The sequence below is a fragment of the Nyctereutes procyonoides genome, unplaced genomic scaffold (assembly GCF_905146905.1).
Source record: "Nyctereutes procyonoides isolate TBG_1078 unplaced genomic scaffold, NYPRO_anot_genome, whole genome shotgun sequence".
Classification (NCBI taxonomy): Eukaryota; Metazoa; Chordata; class Mammalia; order Carnivora; family Canidae; genus Nyctereutes; species Nyctereutes procyonoides.
In genome coordinates this window covers 22,709,348-22,724,368 of record NW_026575049.1, presented here as the reverse complement: position 1 = coordinate 22,724,368, position 15,021 = coordinate 22,709,348, and the positions used below count along the sequence as shown (strand labels likewise).

Sequence of the window (15,021 nt, the reverse complement as noted above, 5' to 3'; positions counted from 1 at the left end):
GCATAAAGTAAAAGTATGGGTACCTCCCAGGCCATCGCTCTAGCCCTACTTCTATTTTCACTCTGACTCTCTGCTTCCAGACCTTTCCGTTGGCTCTTTAGCTGTGGCCCTTGCTGATTGGTGAGCCCCTCCAGTGAAGGGATGGGCTGCTCTTCACACCCGGTGCCTACCCCCACAGCCAGGTACTCAGGGAGCTTTGTTCTCGATGGACCACAACGGACAACACCTAACACTGCGAGGGCAAGAAGACTGGGCTAATCTTACTCTTGATTCTGGAAGCTAAGCAGTGCCCTGGGCATAAGTGTGGCACTCTGATGAGTTCTATAGGTCATCACTGGCTTCACGCCACCGCAGTTTAGAATTCTCTGTATTTGGAGACATTAATTCATGACTTCAGGGGTGCCTGGCTGGCTCTGTGGGTGGAGCATGCGACTCTTCATCTCGGGGCTGTGGGTTTGAGCCCCATGCTGGGCACAGAGATCACTAAAAATAAAATCTTTTTAAAAATTACTTCAGAACTTGGGGAGGTAGAAATTAAGAAGGCTTATGAATCCAATGCCCCTACACAAGCACCAAGTCAGAAACCATCAAATACACTTCTTAGCCACAGGCAAACACAATTAGAGGGCTATTTCACTGATACATTTGTTTATTTGCCAGATAAGTATTAATGTCCAGTTTTTAACAGATGCTATTTATATCAGAATCATAACAAAAGTGCCATCCATCTGCCTTGGCATCCAGAGAAAACATAATTCAACACAAGAGTAAGAAATGTGTGCAGCCAAACAGAAATGGCATCAGAAGCAAAAATTGTTGGAACTGGTATCATGGGGTAGGAGGGGAGAGATTGTCACTTGGAAAAAGTTGCAAGCAACACAAAAGATTTTGGCAGCTAAACCCGAATACTTGAGAAAAATCTTTCTGCTTGTCTAATCTGATATCATATGGATGTTTTATCATATTTTGGGACACATCCCCTATAAAGTTCTCTTTTTAGCCTTCCATACACTCACTCAGTCATTTACTGAGCATCTACACTTTGGACAATGGAAAAAACAAAGAGTTTATAGTTAAGAAGACGTGGGGTCCAATTGGTTCCACTATCTCCCATCCAGCTCCCAAGTTAATTAGCCTCTCCCGACCCAGTTTCCTCATTTGCAAAATGGAAACATCATCTCTCTTTAAAGCAAGTATTCTTAACCTGGAATTTAGGGTCCACGTGCGTGCTTCTGGAGATCTTCAACCCTCTGAGATTATTTTTGTTTAAAGACTGATTGATTGATTGATTGATTTGCAAGAGAGTGCAAGCAGGCAGAGGGAGAGGGAGAAGCAGACCCCCCGCTGAGCAGGGAGCCCAATGTCGGGCTCAATCTCAGTACCTCAGGATCATGACCTGAGCCAAAGGCAGACACTTAACTGACTGTGCCACCCAGGCGTCCCAAACCCTCTTGAAATCAAATGCAAAAGTGTTGTGAGATTTTTCTAGAGAGAGAATATATTGCTTTCACCAGCTTTTCAAAGGTCAAGGGAACCAAAAATGGTTAAGTGCCAGTGCTCTTCAGGCTGCAGAAGAGTCCGGGATAACGTATCTAAATCACAGGACACATAGTAGGTTGTGGCCACTATTTGGTAGCTGCTGTTATATTTATGTCCTGGGAACACACAGAACATGGATCAGAGGCACAGAAACATGCAGACAGTTACGGCGTAAGTGGTCAGTGTCCTCTCAGGGTTTTTTTTTTTTTTTTAAATTTTTTTTTTTAATTTTTATTTATTTATGATAGTCACAGAGAGAGAAAGAGAGAGAGGCAGAGACACAGGCAGAGGGAGAAGCAGGCTCCATGCACCGGGAGCCTGACGTGGGATTCGATCCCGGGTCTCCAGGATCGCGCCCTGGGCCAAAGGCAGGCGCCAAACCGCTGCGCCACCCAGGGATCCCCTCTCAGGGTTTTATAAAACCACAAAGGAGGGAAAAACTGAAGTTGGCCCAGAAAAAACCCAAGCTGTAGAAAGTGACAGGACAGAGGCATCAAGAATATCAGGACAGTGACGTGACCCTCACTGCGGTATCCTTGATGCCTAAAGAGGTCCTGGCATATAATAGGGGCTCAATAAATAACTGTTAAGGGATCCCTGGGTGGCGCAGCGGTTTGGCGCCTGCCTTTGGCCCAGGGCGCTTTCCCGGAGACCCGGGATTGAATCCCACATCGGGTTCCCAGTGCTTGGAGCCTGCTTCTCCCTCTGCCTGTGTCTCTGCCTCTCTCTCTCTCTGTGACTATCATAAATAAAAATTAAAAAAAAAATAACTGTTAAGTAAATAAGCAAACAAATTACTAGAACTGACCCAGGGTACAGGACAACAGTATTTACAAAGTCCTAGGGGAAAAATAAAATTCAGAAGGTGTTACTGAAAACCATTAACCATGCAGAGTTCTTTCATCACACACAAATGTAGTAGTTCACCTCCTCTCCCTAACTGTGAGGACATGGAGCATACACCTTAGCCATTTGGTAGTAATCAAGCCCTGCCCAGGCTTTGTGATCAAGACCTACACATTAGAAAAGCTTTAGTTTTCCAGAAGAATTAAAATGCTTGATTTGCAGGGCGGTGGGGGGGGGGGCACCTGGGTGACAGCCAGGTGGCTCTGACTCTTGATATAGGCTCAGGTCATGATCTTAGGGTCATGAGATCAAGTCCCACATCGTGCTCTGCACTCAGAGCAGAGTCTGCTTGTCCCTCTCCATCTCCTTGCTTGCTCTCACTCTTTCTCTTTCAAATAAGTAAATAAATAAATAATTTTTTAAAAGATGCTTTAGTTGTCTGGACAAAATAAATTCAATTTTCTCTTTCTCTCTCTCTCCTTTCTTTTTTCTTGAGTTTACAAGAAGCACACAACTAAATTGGCAACCCAACTATACTAACAATTATGGACAATCTGAGTATTTTCTCTCCTCCTGATGTTACTTTTCTATTCTATTTGTAGTCTTCATGAGCTGGATTACCATGTGTTTATTTTATCATATTACATGGTTTTTTTTAATTTTATTTATTTATTCATGAGACACAGAGAGATAGGCAGAGACATAGGCCGAGGGAGAAGCATCTCCCTCCCCGTGGGACTCAATCCCAGGATCACAACCTAAGCCAAAAGCAGATGAGCCACCCATATGCCCTACCGTATTACATATATTCTTACAGGTCATCTCGAAGTCTTGGGGGACTAGAGAGCATATAAATACTTGAGTGCCAAAGCACTAGTCAAGAACACAGACGTTCTGCAATCCTGGAGTAGAAGGCACACTCTACCATCTCTCTGCTTAGAAGATCCTCCACTTCTCTGAGTCTCTTTTGCTTCATCGACAAGATGAAAAAAGCAACTGTTCCCTTCTGGAAGGAGGTGGTGAGGACTAAACTTGAACATGGACATGAGGCCCCACCAGGCTGTGCCTGGAACACAGTAAGTGCTCAGTAAGTACTAGCCAGGAATAGCAGTGGTCACTGTAGGTCTAGCAGCAGAAGCAGAAGTTATAAAAGTACAAATAGATGCAGAGAAGAAAAACAACCAAAACAAAGTGAATCAAAAAAGAGATAGTAAAAGGTCAAAACCAAGAGGTAAAGAGATAGAAAACAAAGCTCTTCAGTACTGGAAGTTGAACATACTGATTGTTCTGTTTAGACTTTTCTCAAACAGAACCCTTTCCTTTAGAGCTCCTCTCCCAAACGGTGTCGATCCTGGATAGTATTTCATTGAAGCTGAATTAATATTTAAAAGTTACAAGAATCAGGGACGCCTGGGTGGCTCAGTGGTTGAGCGTCTGCCTTCGGCTCAGGAGCTGATCCCGGGGTCCAGGATCAAGTCCCACATCAGGCTCCTCACAGGGAGCCTGCTTCTCCTTCTGCCTGTGTCTCTGTCTCTGTGTGTCCCTCATGAATAAATACATAAAATCCTTTAAAAAAATGACAAAAAAAGTTACAAGAATCCAATTTCTGTGATGGTGCAAGGCTACATCTAAACACACTTCACAAAAAGGTCAGTTCGCTTGTGTATTTGAAGGAAGAGAGCAACTGTTAGCTTCTTGCCTCACTTGCAGTTTCTTGCGTGCATTGTACAGTTTATCTGACAATCCTGGCAGGCGAAGGAGCCTCCAGGAAGACCTACAGTGACTCCCAGCAACTGCTACCCTCCAACATTTACTCCTGATACACACCTGTGAAAAAGCTGTATTAGAGCAACTGTCTTGTCAACAGCCAGTGGCCTCCCAGTGGCTTCCTGCGCTGGGCGGGCACCGGCCCACTGAACATCCTCCTGGAGCTGGTTCTGTCTCCATGTGCCAGTCAGCTGCAGGAGTCACAGCTAGAGCACCGGAGAGATCTCTGTGCACCGGGGAACAGGTGGATGGCTGCAAAAAGGGCAGGGAAAGGCCAAAGTTGGAGAGCAAATTTTAAGTCTCAAGTAAGCATTTCTTGACAGATGTCTGCAAGCACCTCCCATGAGCCAAGCACGAAATCGAAGGGGGAGGGAAAATGAAAGTACAAATAACAAAAATAACCCTGGGGCTCTCAAGAAGCTCCTAGTAGGGTCCAGTGGGAGGCAAATGTTCCCAGATAATCCAAGGGGCCATGCTTGTTCCACTTTCACAACACCTCGCCCCCCACAACCAACCAACCTAGCCAAGGAAACATTGGTTGAATTAAAGACAACAGATAAAAGAGTCGAAGGGACTATGGCATGTGAGAGACGAGTTCATTTACAGCATTTCTGAAAGTCCACCCATTTAGAGGCACATAGGACTCGAGAATCATTAAATTGCCTTTAAAAAAAAATTGATAAGAGACACACAGAGAGAGGCAGAGACACAGGCAGAGGGAGAAGAAGGCTCCATGCAGGTACCCCGACAGCAGGACTCGATCCCGGGTCTCCAGGGTCACACCCTGAGCCGAAGGCAGGTGCTCAACCGTTGAGCCACCCAGGCGTCCCTAAATCTCTTTTTTGAGAAATAAGTAAGAGTCCTCTTAACCGGGACAAGGCATTCTGAGAGGCAATGATTTTTAGGAGGGAAGGAAAGGGAGGAAGGAGAGGAGGGGGAGGGGAAGGAGAGGGAGGAGTGGAAAGGGGCAGAGGAAGGGGAGAGGGAAAAGGGGGAGGGGGAGAGGAAGGGGAGACAGAGGAGGGGGAGATGGAGGAAGGGGAGGAAGAGGAGGAGGAGGAGGAGGAAGGGGAGAAGGGGAGAAGGGGAGGGAGAAGAGGAGAAGGAGGGGGAGATGGATGAAGGGGAGGAGGGAGAGGGGGAGGAGGGGAAGGAGGGGAAGATGGAGGAAAGAGAGGAGGGGGAGGAGGAGAGGGAGGAGGGGATGGGGAGGATGGGGAGAGGGAGGGGAGCGGGAGGAGGGGGAGGCTTCAGCCAATGATCTTCAGCACGCGCTGGCAACAGCACATTTCAGAAAGCGCTTTCCAGATAAACTGAGGGAGACCAGGATGATGGTGCTCTGGGTAGACAGAATGTTCTAGAATGACCAGGGATGATATATATATATATTTTTTTTTTTTTAAGCACGTGACACAAGTGCCAGGTGTGCCTTCTGGCCCTGCAGCTCGCTAGCTGCGGGAGTCCGGGCAGTGCCCTTCTCGCGTGGGCGCAGGGCCCCTGTACCAGGGGGAGGTCACGATCCTTGAGACCAACGAGGTGGGGGCGCGAGAGGGCGAGGGCACCGCCAGCACTTCTCGTGGGGCCCCCGGGGACCACGGCGGCGTCAGCCCGTGCGGGGCCCGCGCCGCCGCCCGCCGCCAGCAGGAGCGCCAGCGCCCACCACGGCGGCCGACACGCGTGCGGGGCGGCGGGCCCCTCAGAGCCGCCCGCCCCGGCCCTCCGCCTGCCCTCGGCCAGCACGCGGTCTGGGCGCCGAGGCCGGGCGCCTTACCCGAGCCCCCTCGTCGATCCTCCGCCTCGCGGGGCCGCCGCACAGCGCGCCCCCCAGGCCGCGCGGCCACAGGAGCCCAGCCCACTCGCCGTCTCTAGGACGCTGTTGCCCGAGCAACGAAGACACTCGCTGATTGGACGAGGGGTCCGCGTACCCTCCAAGAAGCGGGACTCCGATTGGGTAAGCTGGCTGGGCCGGTGCTCCGCCCCCGCGGGAGGAACTTCCGCCGGAAGCCTGTGCCTCGGGCGCGGGAACCCGCGGAGGGTCCCGGCCACGGGCGTCATGGAAGCGGGTTTGTGTGACGTGGCCTTCGCGTTAGCTGGCGGTCGGGCCGGCGTCGAAGCGCGGGGCCTGGGGTCGGGAGGGAGGCACGTGGCTGCGGCGCGGAGCACGTGCTGGCGCGCTTGCGACGGGCCCGCGGGAGGCCGAGAGCCGCCGGGGGCGGTGGGGGGGACCGGCCGCCCCCCTCCCCTCCCCCCTGCGCGCAGCCCCCCTCGGACCCCGCGCTCCGGGACGGTCGCCCTGATGAGTCCCATTTTGCAGATGGGAAGCCGAGGCCGGGGAGGAGTTAGAAGCGCGGCGTGCTCCCGGGTGCGCAGGGGCGTGCCTGGGGCGGCGCTGCCGGGGAACCCCCTGCTCCTTCAGGGCCGCGCCGGGGCGCTGGCTGCACACCGCGGGGCAGGGGCAGGGGCAGCGGCAGCGGCAGCGGCAGCGGCAGCGGCTCTTCCCTCCCTGCGAGGGGCTCGCCCTCCGCGACCTCCCGCGCAGCTGCAGCGGCCTGGGCTCCGCAGCTCCCGAGGCGCGCATCTCTTGTGCTCTCGTCCCAAAGGAGGCCAGCCCTCCGCTTGTGCCCGAGCCCCACGCCCGTTGGCCATCCCTGGGACCTCGTTGCCCAGCGCGGCCACTGTGCGCCCCAGAGTGTGCCCTGGGAGCCCCTGGGGGTCCTGAGACCCTTGGGGGTCCGGGGGGTCCAGAATCAGCGAAACTAGTGTCAAGGGGGCCCCTGGGTGGCTCAGCCGGTGAAGCGTCTCTGCTCTGAGCTCAGGTCATGATGCCAGAGTCCTGGGATCGAGCCCCGGGTTGGGCTCCCTGCACAACGGGGAGTCTGTTTCTCCCTCCCTCCCTCTCTTGCAAATAAATCAATCAGGTCTTTTAAAACAAGACTTTTCACAGTAATATGAAGATGTGCCTTGCCTTTTCACTCTTATTTTCTCGTGGGTGTGTGCATAGGGTTTTCCAGAAGCTTCAGGATGCATGACACTGCTACAGATTGAATGCAGACGAAGACCAGAGAATCCAGCCGTCTTCTATCAAGTCAGATATTAAAGAGATTTACAAAAATCTAGAACTGCCTCTCTCTTCACTAAATGTTTTTGGAAAGCGTGATAATTTTTCTCGAAAATGTTAATATGGTATGGGTTTATTAGTATTTTAAATGAATTTGTAGACAAATACTTAAAAATGTTTATCCGTTTAGCTTTCTGATAACGGCAAATATGGACAGAACTCGCAAACACCAAAGCTCTTCGGGGTCCCCTGGACTTAATCAAGGGTGTAAATAGAACCTGAGGCTGAACGGTTGGGTCCTTAGATCAAAACGACTTAGGTCACTGCCTCTCTCCCGTAAGGACCAAGAGTCTCCTTCCATCTCTCTTTCTCTCTCTCTCTCTCTTCCTCTTTTCCTCCCCCCACCTCTTTCTCTCATAAAAATGCTCTAGAATCTCACATCTTTACAAAAAAAAAAAAGAGGGGTGCCTGGGTGGCTCAGTCAGTTGTGTCTGCCTTAGGCTCAGGTCATGATCTTAGGGTCCTGAGATCAAGCCCTACATCCGGCTCCCTGCTCAGTGGGGAGCCTGCTTCTCCCTCTCTTCTGCCCCCCACACTTGTGCTCTCTCAAATAAATAAATAAAATCTTTTTAAAAAAAAATATTTTCTTCTAGTTTCCACCCCATTTCTCTGCTCCCATCTACCCCACTTCTCTGTAGAGTTGTCTATGCTCGCTCTCTCTTGTGACCATTCACCTTTGCTCAGTCTTACCCGATCTACTCCCCGGGGCCTGTTCAGTGTTCATGAACATTTCATCTGTATCTGACTTTGCCTCCCTTGACCTCTCAGTAGCATTCAGGCCAGTTGATCACCCTTCTACCTGAAACAGGCTCTCATCACTCCTCTGAAGCCAAACAATCCAAGGTTTCATCCTAAATCACCAACTACTCAGTTGTCAGTCCCCACTGCTGATTTTTCCCCTTTGCATGGCCTTCGGACCCTGTGGTTCCTTTGGCTCTGACCCAGGTGGTCCTCTTACGCTTATCGCAAGCCTCTGTCCCTCCATGGTGTGTATTAGAGACTCCCCGGGCTTCAGCCATTCACACAGCCCTTGCTTGATCCTCTGACCTCCCTCACTCTGTTACAATCTGTGGCGCCACTCAAACCAGGAAGCCTTGTGGTTATCCATCTATGATCATTGCCTCCTCCTCTACATCTAGTCCTTCAGCAAGTCCTCTTGGTTCTTTTTTTTTTTTTTAAGATTTTATTTATTTATTCATAGAGAGGCAGAGACACAGGCAGAGGGAGAAGCAGGCTCCATGCAGGGAGCCTGATGTGGGACTCTATCCTGGGTCCCCAGGATCACACCCCAGGCTGCAGGCGGCGCCAAACTGCTGTGCCACTGGGGCTGCCCGTCCTCTTGGTTCTAACACCAGACGGAATATGTACTTTGTGATCTTGTTCGTTCATTCTCTCCAGCCTCCCCACGCTGCCCTGCCCCCTGAGGAGAAAATGTGGACAGAGCCTTCACTGTGGTTTCCAAGGGAGAGAGCCAAGGCAGGGTCAGCAGGCTATTTTGTGTAGTTTCAATAAGACCTTTATTACCTATGAAAGTGGCTCACCCTGGGAGCAATGTCCACTACAGTGTTTGCAAGTCCCATGATGTCAAAGCATCAGGAAACACAAAAATGGAAAATACATGTTATCCCTTTGTCTATTGATGGGCACTTGGGTTAGTCTTTTCACTATAACCAATAATGCTGCTGTGAACACTGGCATACAAGTATCTGTCTGAGTCCCTCTTTTCAATTCTTGTGGCTGCATATCTAGGAGTATATATCTTTTGGGTGTATATCACTAGGTCATGTGATAATTCTAAGTTTTACTCTTGGAGGAATCACTAAAGTTTTTCTATAGTGACTGCAGCATTTCACATTCCCACCAGCAATGTGTGAGGACGGTTCCAGTTTCCCCACATCCTCACCAACACTTGTTATTTTCTGGTTTGAGGGTTTGGCTTTATTATTACCACAGCCATCCTAGTACCTTGATGTGGTATTTCATTGTGGTTTTGATTTACATTTCCCTAAGTCATTAGGGAATGCTGTTGGCCATCTTTTTCATGGGCTCATTGGCCATTTGAAGATCCTCATTGTAGAAATGTTTATTCAAGTGAATAAATGGGAAACTTTTTTTAAAAAAGGAGAAAAGCTCATCTTTCTTCCCTCTTCCCTTCTTTCCTGTCCCCTCTCTAATAAGTCCTAAAGTCTGATGGGGCAGAGATAAACAGTGTCTGCCACGTTGAGGGAAGCCATAGGAGTCCAGAGTGGGATGTGACCCAAGTGGAGTGAAGAGAGCATCCACGTGGCAGGGTGGGGCACTGGGGATGGGAGATGGTCTTGTACCAGGGAAACTGATCAAATAAATAAATATACTAAGAATAACGGAAGCCAAGTGTCTCATTGTCTGAAAAGGTAATAACAAATATGAACAGTGAGAAAGCTGGAAAGAACCTTGAGGTACAGGATTAGGATTGGCAGTACTGGTGTGAACTCATGGTTTTCAATATAAGGAGAGGTTGATATAGAAATAAATGTATATGTAAATGTATTATCTGTATGTGTGTGGGTACGCATGTATCCCCTGGAGCTCTGCCCACTGTGAGGCCTGGGGGGTCATCCCAGTGACAATGGGCAGCCCCAGTGCCCAGACCCTGGATTCTGAGTATCTTTCCATTTAAAGGAACCAGATTTTTCTGGAGAAATGGAGGATTTCAGGACCAAAGCAAGGAAAGTAGAGATGAGTTTAGAATATCTTATATCATAGAGCAAGTGCTCAAAGAATGACAGAGGCATGTTAAAAGCACACAGAAACCAGCTTGAAGGGGCTCCTAGTAGCCAAATTACAGACAATTTAAAAATCAAAATGCAAAAACATGCAATCTTGAGTCCCTGCAAATATAAAAATAATAAATGAATAAATTCAAAGTCTAGTATGGAATGAGATACAGTTTCAAAGTTTCTCCACAAAATGCTTATTAATTACAAAGTGGATGAAGAGTCTCTTGCCATGAGAAAGCCTGACAGATTCCACCTTAATCAAGTGATCGAAGTAAACAGCAGCGATGGGACAAACTAGGATCCCGTGCAATCGTAAAACACAATGAGAATACAGCATTTCTGTGATACTCCCGCCAAAGATGCAAGCCTAGACCTAGTCATCAGGAAAACATCAGATAAACTCAGATGGGGGACATGCTGCCCTCTGCAATCTTCAGAGTGGAGGGTCAGGAAAAACTAAGGCTGAGAATTGTTTTGAAGTGAAAGACACTTGGAATTCGCGTTCTGACCTGGACCATAGGAGACAGGCATGGAATGACCGAACCAACCAGGCAGGGGCCCGGGGCTGAGATGGTAGTAGTGAGTTCATGTTAATATCCGTATTTTGATGGTCAGACTGTAGTTATGCAGAACACTATCCTCTTTGAGAGACACATACACTGAAATATTTGGGGTGATGGAACCACTTACTTCCAAATGGTTCAGGAAAAAAACTGTCCTTCCCACTAAACATCCAACTTCTCTGAAACTTTGTGGTTGCTTGGGGATCCCTGGGTGGCGTAGTGGTTTGGCGCCTGCCTTTGGCCCAGGGCGCGATCCTGGAGACCGGGGATCGAATCCCACATCGGGCTCCCTGCATGGAGCCTGCTTCTCCCTCTGCCTGGGTCTCTGACCCTCTCTCTCTCTCTGTGACTATCATAAATAAATAAAGAAAAAAAATTTTTAAAAAAAACTTTATGGTTGCTTTTTAAAAATGATAAAGCAGGGCAGCCCCGGTGGCCCAGCGGTTTAGCACCACCTTCTGCCTGGGGTGTGATCCTGGAGACCTGGGATTGAGTCCCATGTCGGGCTCCCTGCATGGAGCCTGCTTCTCCCTCTGCCTGGGTCTCTGCCTCTCTCTGTCATGAATAAATAAACAAATAAGAAATCTTAAAAAAAAAAAAAGTTTGCCAATCTTTGGTCATTTTCATGAAAGAGAATGACCAGTAGTTTCCATTTTTTGTAATGTTCTTATCAGATTTTTAAAAAGATTTTATTTATTTATTCATGAGAGACATGGAAAGAGAGAGGCAGAGACACAGGCAGAGGGAGAAGCAGGCTCCATGCAGGGGGCCTGATGTGGGACTCGATCCCCAGACCCCAGAATCATGCACTGGGCGGAAGGCAGGTGCTCAACTGCTGAGCCACACAGGCATCCCTCTTATCAAATTTTAATAACAAGGTTATACTAGCCTCGGAATCAGTTGGAGAGTGCTTCTACTTTCCCAGCTCTGTCCAAGTTTATGCAATATTTGTGTTTGCCTATTTTTCTCTGAAAATTTCGGGAAATTAACTGGTAAAGGCATTTTGTCCTAGAGTTTTCTTTGTGGGCAGTTTTTAAATAATTGGTTCAAGGTTCTATGTTACAAGACTACTCAGATTTTCAGTTTCTTCCTGTGTCTATTTTGGTAACTTATGTTTTCCAAATATTTTGTCTACTTCATTTTAACTGTCAAACTATTGGCATAATATTGTTTGTAAAGTCCCTTTAGTATAGTGTCTGTGGATCTAGGGTGACCAACCAAGGGATAGGGGGCTCTCCTGGGACATGAATCCTTCAGTCTGGTGCTAGACCTGGAACAGTCCAGGCAGATTGGGACAGTTGGTCACTGTAGTCAGATCCAAAGGGATACCTTGTTTTTCTTTGGTTTATCAATGGGTTAGACTTTTCAAATAAAATCACATCATTGAGTTTTGCTCCCTATTTTTTCCTTCCTTCTTTCTTTTGGATTTAATTTGCTGCTATCCTTTTCCTAGCATCATGATATATATAAATCACTGTTTTTTACCCTTTCTTCTTTTTAGGACATGTGTTTAAGGCTATAAATTCTCTATAAGCATGATTGTACCTGCATCTTCTAAATTCTGATATGATAGATTTCAATTAACATTCAATTCAAAATCTTGCTTGAATTTCCATTGCAATGTCTCTTTTGACCCATGGTAGTATAAAGCTATATTAAATTACAAACATTTCGGCATTTTCTAGCTACATTTTTGTTATTGGTTTCCAGGTTAATTCCACTGTGGTCCAAGAACACAAAAGTGAGATTTCAATCTGTTGAAATTTTTTGACACTGACTTTATGGCTCACTATATGATCAATTTTGGTAAATATTCTATGTGAACTTGAAAATAATGTGTTTTCTGCAGTTGTTTAGTGAAGTTGTTGGGTTTTTTAATACAGTCAAGTTTGTGAGTTGAAGTTTTCCATTTTTCTACTGATTTTTTGTTGTTGCTCTTTATACTTTCAGGTTCCATCAGAAATGACACTAAAAATTATATTTAGTGTAGGTCTGCTGGCAATGAATGAATTCAGTTTTTATCTATCTGAAAATGTGTTCATTCACCTTCACTTTTGAAAGATCATTTTCTGAGTGTAGATCTCTAAGTTTGCAATTATTTTTGTTCATCATCTTAAAGATACCATTTAGTTATATTCTGGTTTCCATCATTTCTGCTGCAAAGTCTTCTGTGTCATTGTTACTCTTTCTTTTCTCCAGAAGTCAAGATGTGCCTACATGTGGTTTTCTGTCTTTATCTGCTTGGGTTTTGTAGCAAATCTAGAATTTGTGTCTTAATGTCTTTCATCAGCTTTGACAAATTCTCAGCCAGTATCTCTTCAGATACTGCTCTGCTCCATTTTCTTTTCTGTGGCAGTGAGCCTTGTTTTTAAAAATTGTTTTTAAAAATATATTCTGTGACTCTTTGTAATCTCCAGGATTATCTCACTATTGTTTTATTTAAAGTATGCTTTTGAAGGCATATTTAAAATGACATCTAACATGTCCAACACCAAAAAACACAAAGACATAGCCTAGAAATTTACTAAATCTGTGTTAAATTTCTCTCTCTGTCTTTTTCTCTAATTCCATCAAATGTCTGCTTGTTCAAAACCAGCATAGTTGCAGCAATACATTGTTCAAAATAAAGTGACATGATAAGCTGCTACATGAGAGCCTTTGTAAGGATTCTAGTATTTAGAAACACTCTTTTCTGAGGGAAAATTATAAGTGAAATATCCTGATAGTTGCTGTGTCAGCAAACAAGGAATTTAGCAGGGACTTAATATATGTCTTTGGAACTGATCTGAACTCAGTAGGTGAGTGAAACATATAATTGGGGTAACATTGCCAAGAATTGGGAAACTCAAAATCCTCATTTATTTCCTTGAACACAAGGATGATTTTTTCATGAATTTAGTTGACTAATTAGATCAATCTGACATGAGATTTAGTCGCGTTTATCCTCTTTTTCTTTTTTTCCTAAAAGCATCTTCACTCCAAAGAGTTTTCCCTGCTCCTGGAAATTTTTTCACTTCCACAAAGAGTTAACTTAGGTGTTTGTTAATTACAAGATTTCAATTAACTTCACTTGTTTATTGTCCTGATAAGTCCCTAAAGTCCATTAGATTTGGTTTGGTCTTTGTTCACCCAGACCAGAGTTCTGCAATGTGACAGTGGCCCAGGGAGTTTGCAGGACACTGCTGTCTTCCTTGACCATACCTTCCACAGAACATTGACAGCTACCTTAGATGCCTGTAGCAGATCTACTTTCAACAGCGCTGAACCTGAACCTATTACCTTGGTCCAAAATACCATTTGGCATCCTTCAAATTTCTAACGCTCCCTGCCCAAGGAATCGGTACAGTCTCCACCACTTATTCCTATGCAGGAATCTGCTGCTCAAAACCTTTAATGGTAATCTGGAGAAGCAAGCCATGGGAAGTTGGAGAAAATATTTGCACACTTACAACAGCCAACAGACAGCTCATCCCCTCAGCAATCAAGAGGAAGCTCGGGGTGATGGAGAGCTGTGCAACAATAATCCTCGGTTCCTCCCTCCAGGTTTTGAATACCCACCACAATTCTGTACACCTCAGGGACTTAAGTTCAGCCTGAAATCATTTCACGTAATCAATAATGATGTTGTAAGTGGAAGTTATGCCTTCATGTGGAGAAATACGCAGCAGGAACTGATTAACCCCTAAGAAGTTAAGTACTGTTTTTCACTTTCTCTATTAATAAAGGAAGGAAGGAAGGAAGTGCAGACATGTGATAGAGATACATAATGCATCTAAATGAGAGTTGACAACTTCCCTGGAAATCTGCTATGAAAAGATTGCTCTGACTGCTGTCCTTTTGATGGCCTCATAAAATGGAGACCAGAGTTTTCTGAGCTGTCCTTTGAAGAAAAAAAAATTAAATAAAAATAAATGAGGTATAAGTAGCTCCTCTGGAAAAGCTACTGTGGTTATTTTGTTCTTTACAAAAATAGATGCTTTCTCTCTGATATTTACCTTGACGGCTGCTACAGCTGCTCATTTTAGTACAATCTGCCAGAAATTAAATGGCACATATTAAACACTGTCACTACAAATAATCATTATTTGTAAACGGGGTCATTTTTGCCCCTGCTTTAGGGTGATGCGTGGACAGAGACTATGTGCAGGCTCCATGTAGCACGTCTGCATGTTTTCATTCCCCTGCGGTGTGCTAACGCACTCATGAGCCCTTGATTTCCTGTAATAGTAACTGGTCGTCTCCTTTCATGGAACCGGGAATCAAAACATCAAAATCCACTTATCTTAAAAAAAAAGAAAAAAAAAATCCACTTATCTTGCTCCTGAACAAGACTCCACAGTGTGGAATACTGGCATTTAGAATCTTAATGAATCCTGCCCTCTGAACATTATGTTACAGCAATCTTGGAAGAACGGCCCACCCCTCGGAA

At 46.2% G+C, this 15,021-nt stretch overlaps 1 protein-coding gene across 1 annotated transcript in view; it reads right to left on the bottom strand.

The window, feature by feature from the left end:
• Positions 1-6,003, bottom strand: part of EFCAB6 (EF-hand calcium binding domain 6) — a 239,622-nt gene extending 233,619 nt beyond the window's left edge. Inside the window, exons 1-2 of the mRNA XM_055327800.1 lie at positions 5,924-6,003; positions 4,213-4,404 (exon numbers count right to left, since the gene is read on the bottom strand). The gene's annotated coding sequence lies outside the window, so the exon portion shown is untranslated. The remainder of the gene's footprint in view (positions 1-4,212; positions 4,405-5,923) is intronic.
• Between the last annotated feature and the right edge of the window lie 9,018 nt (positions 6,004-15,021).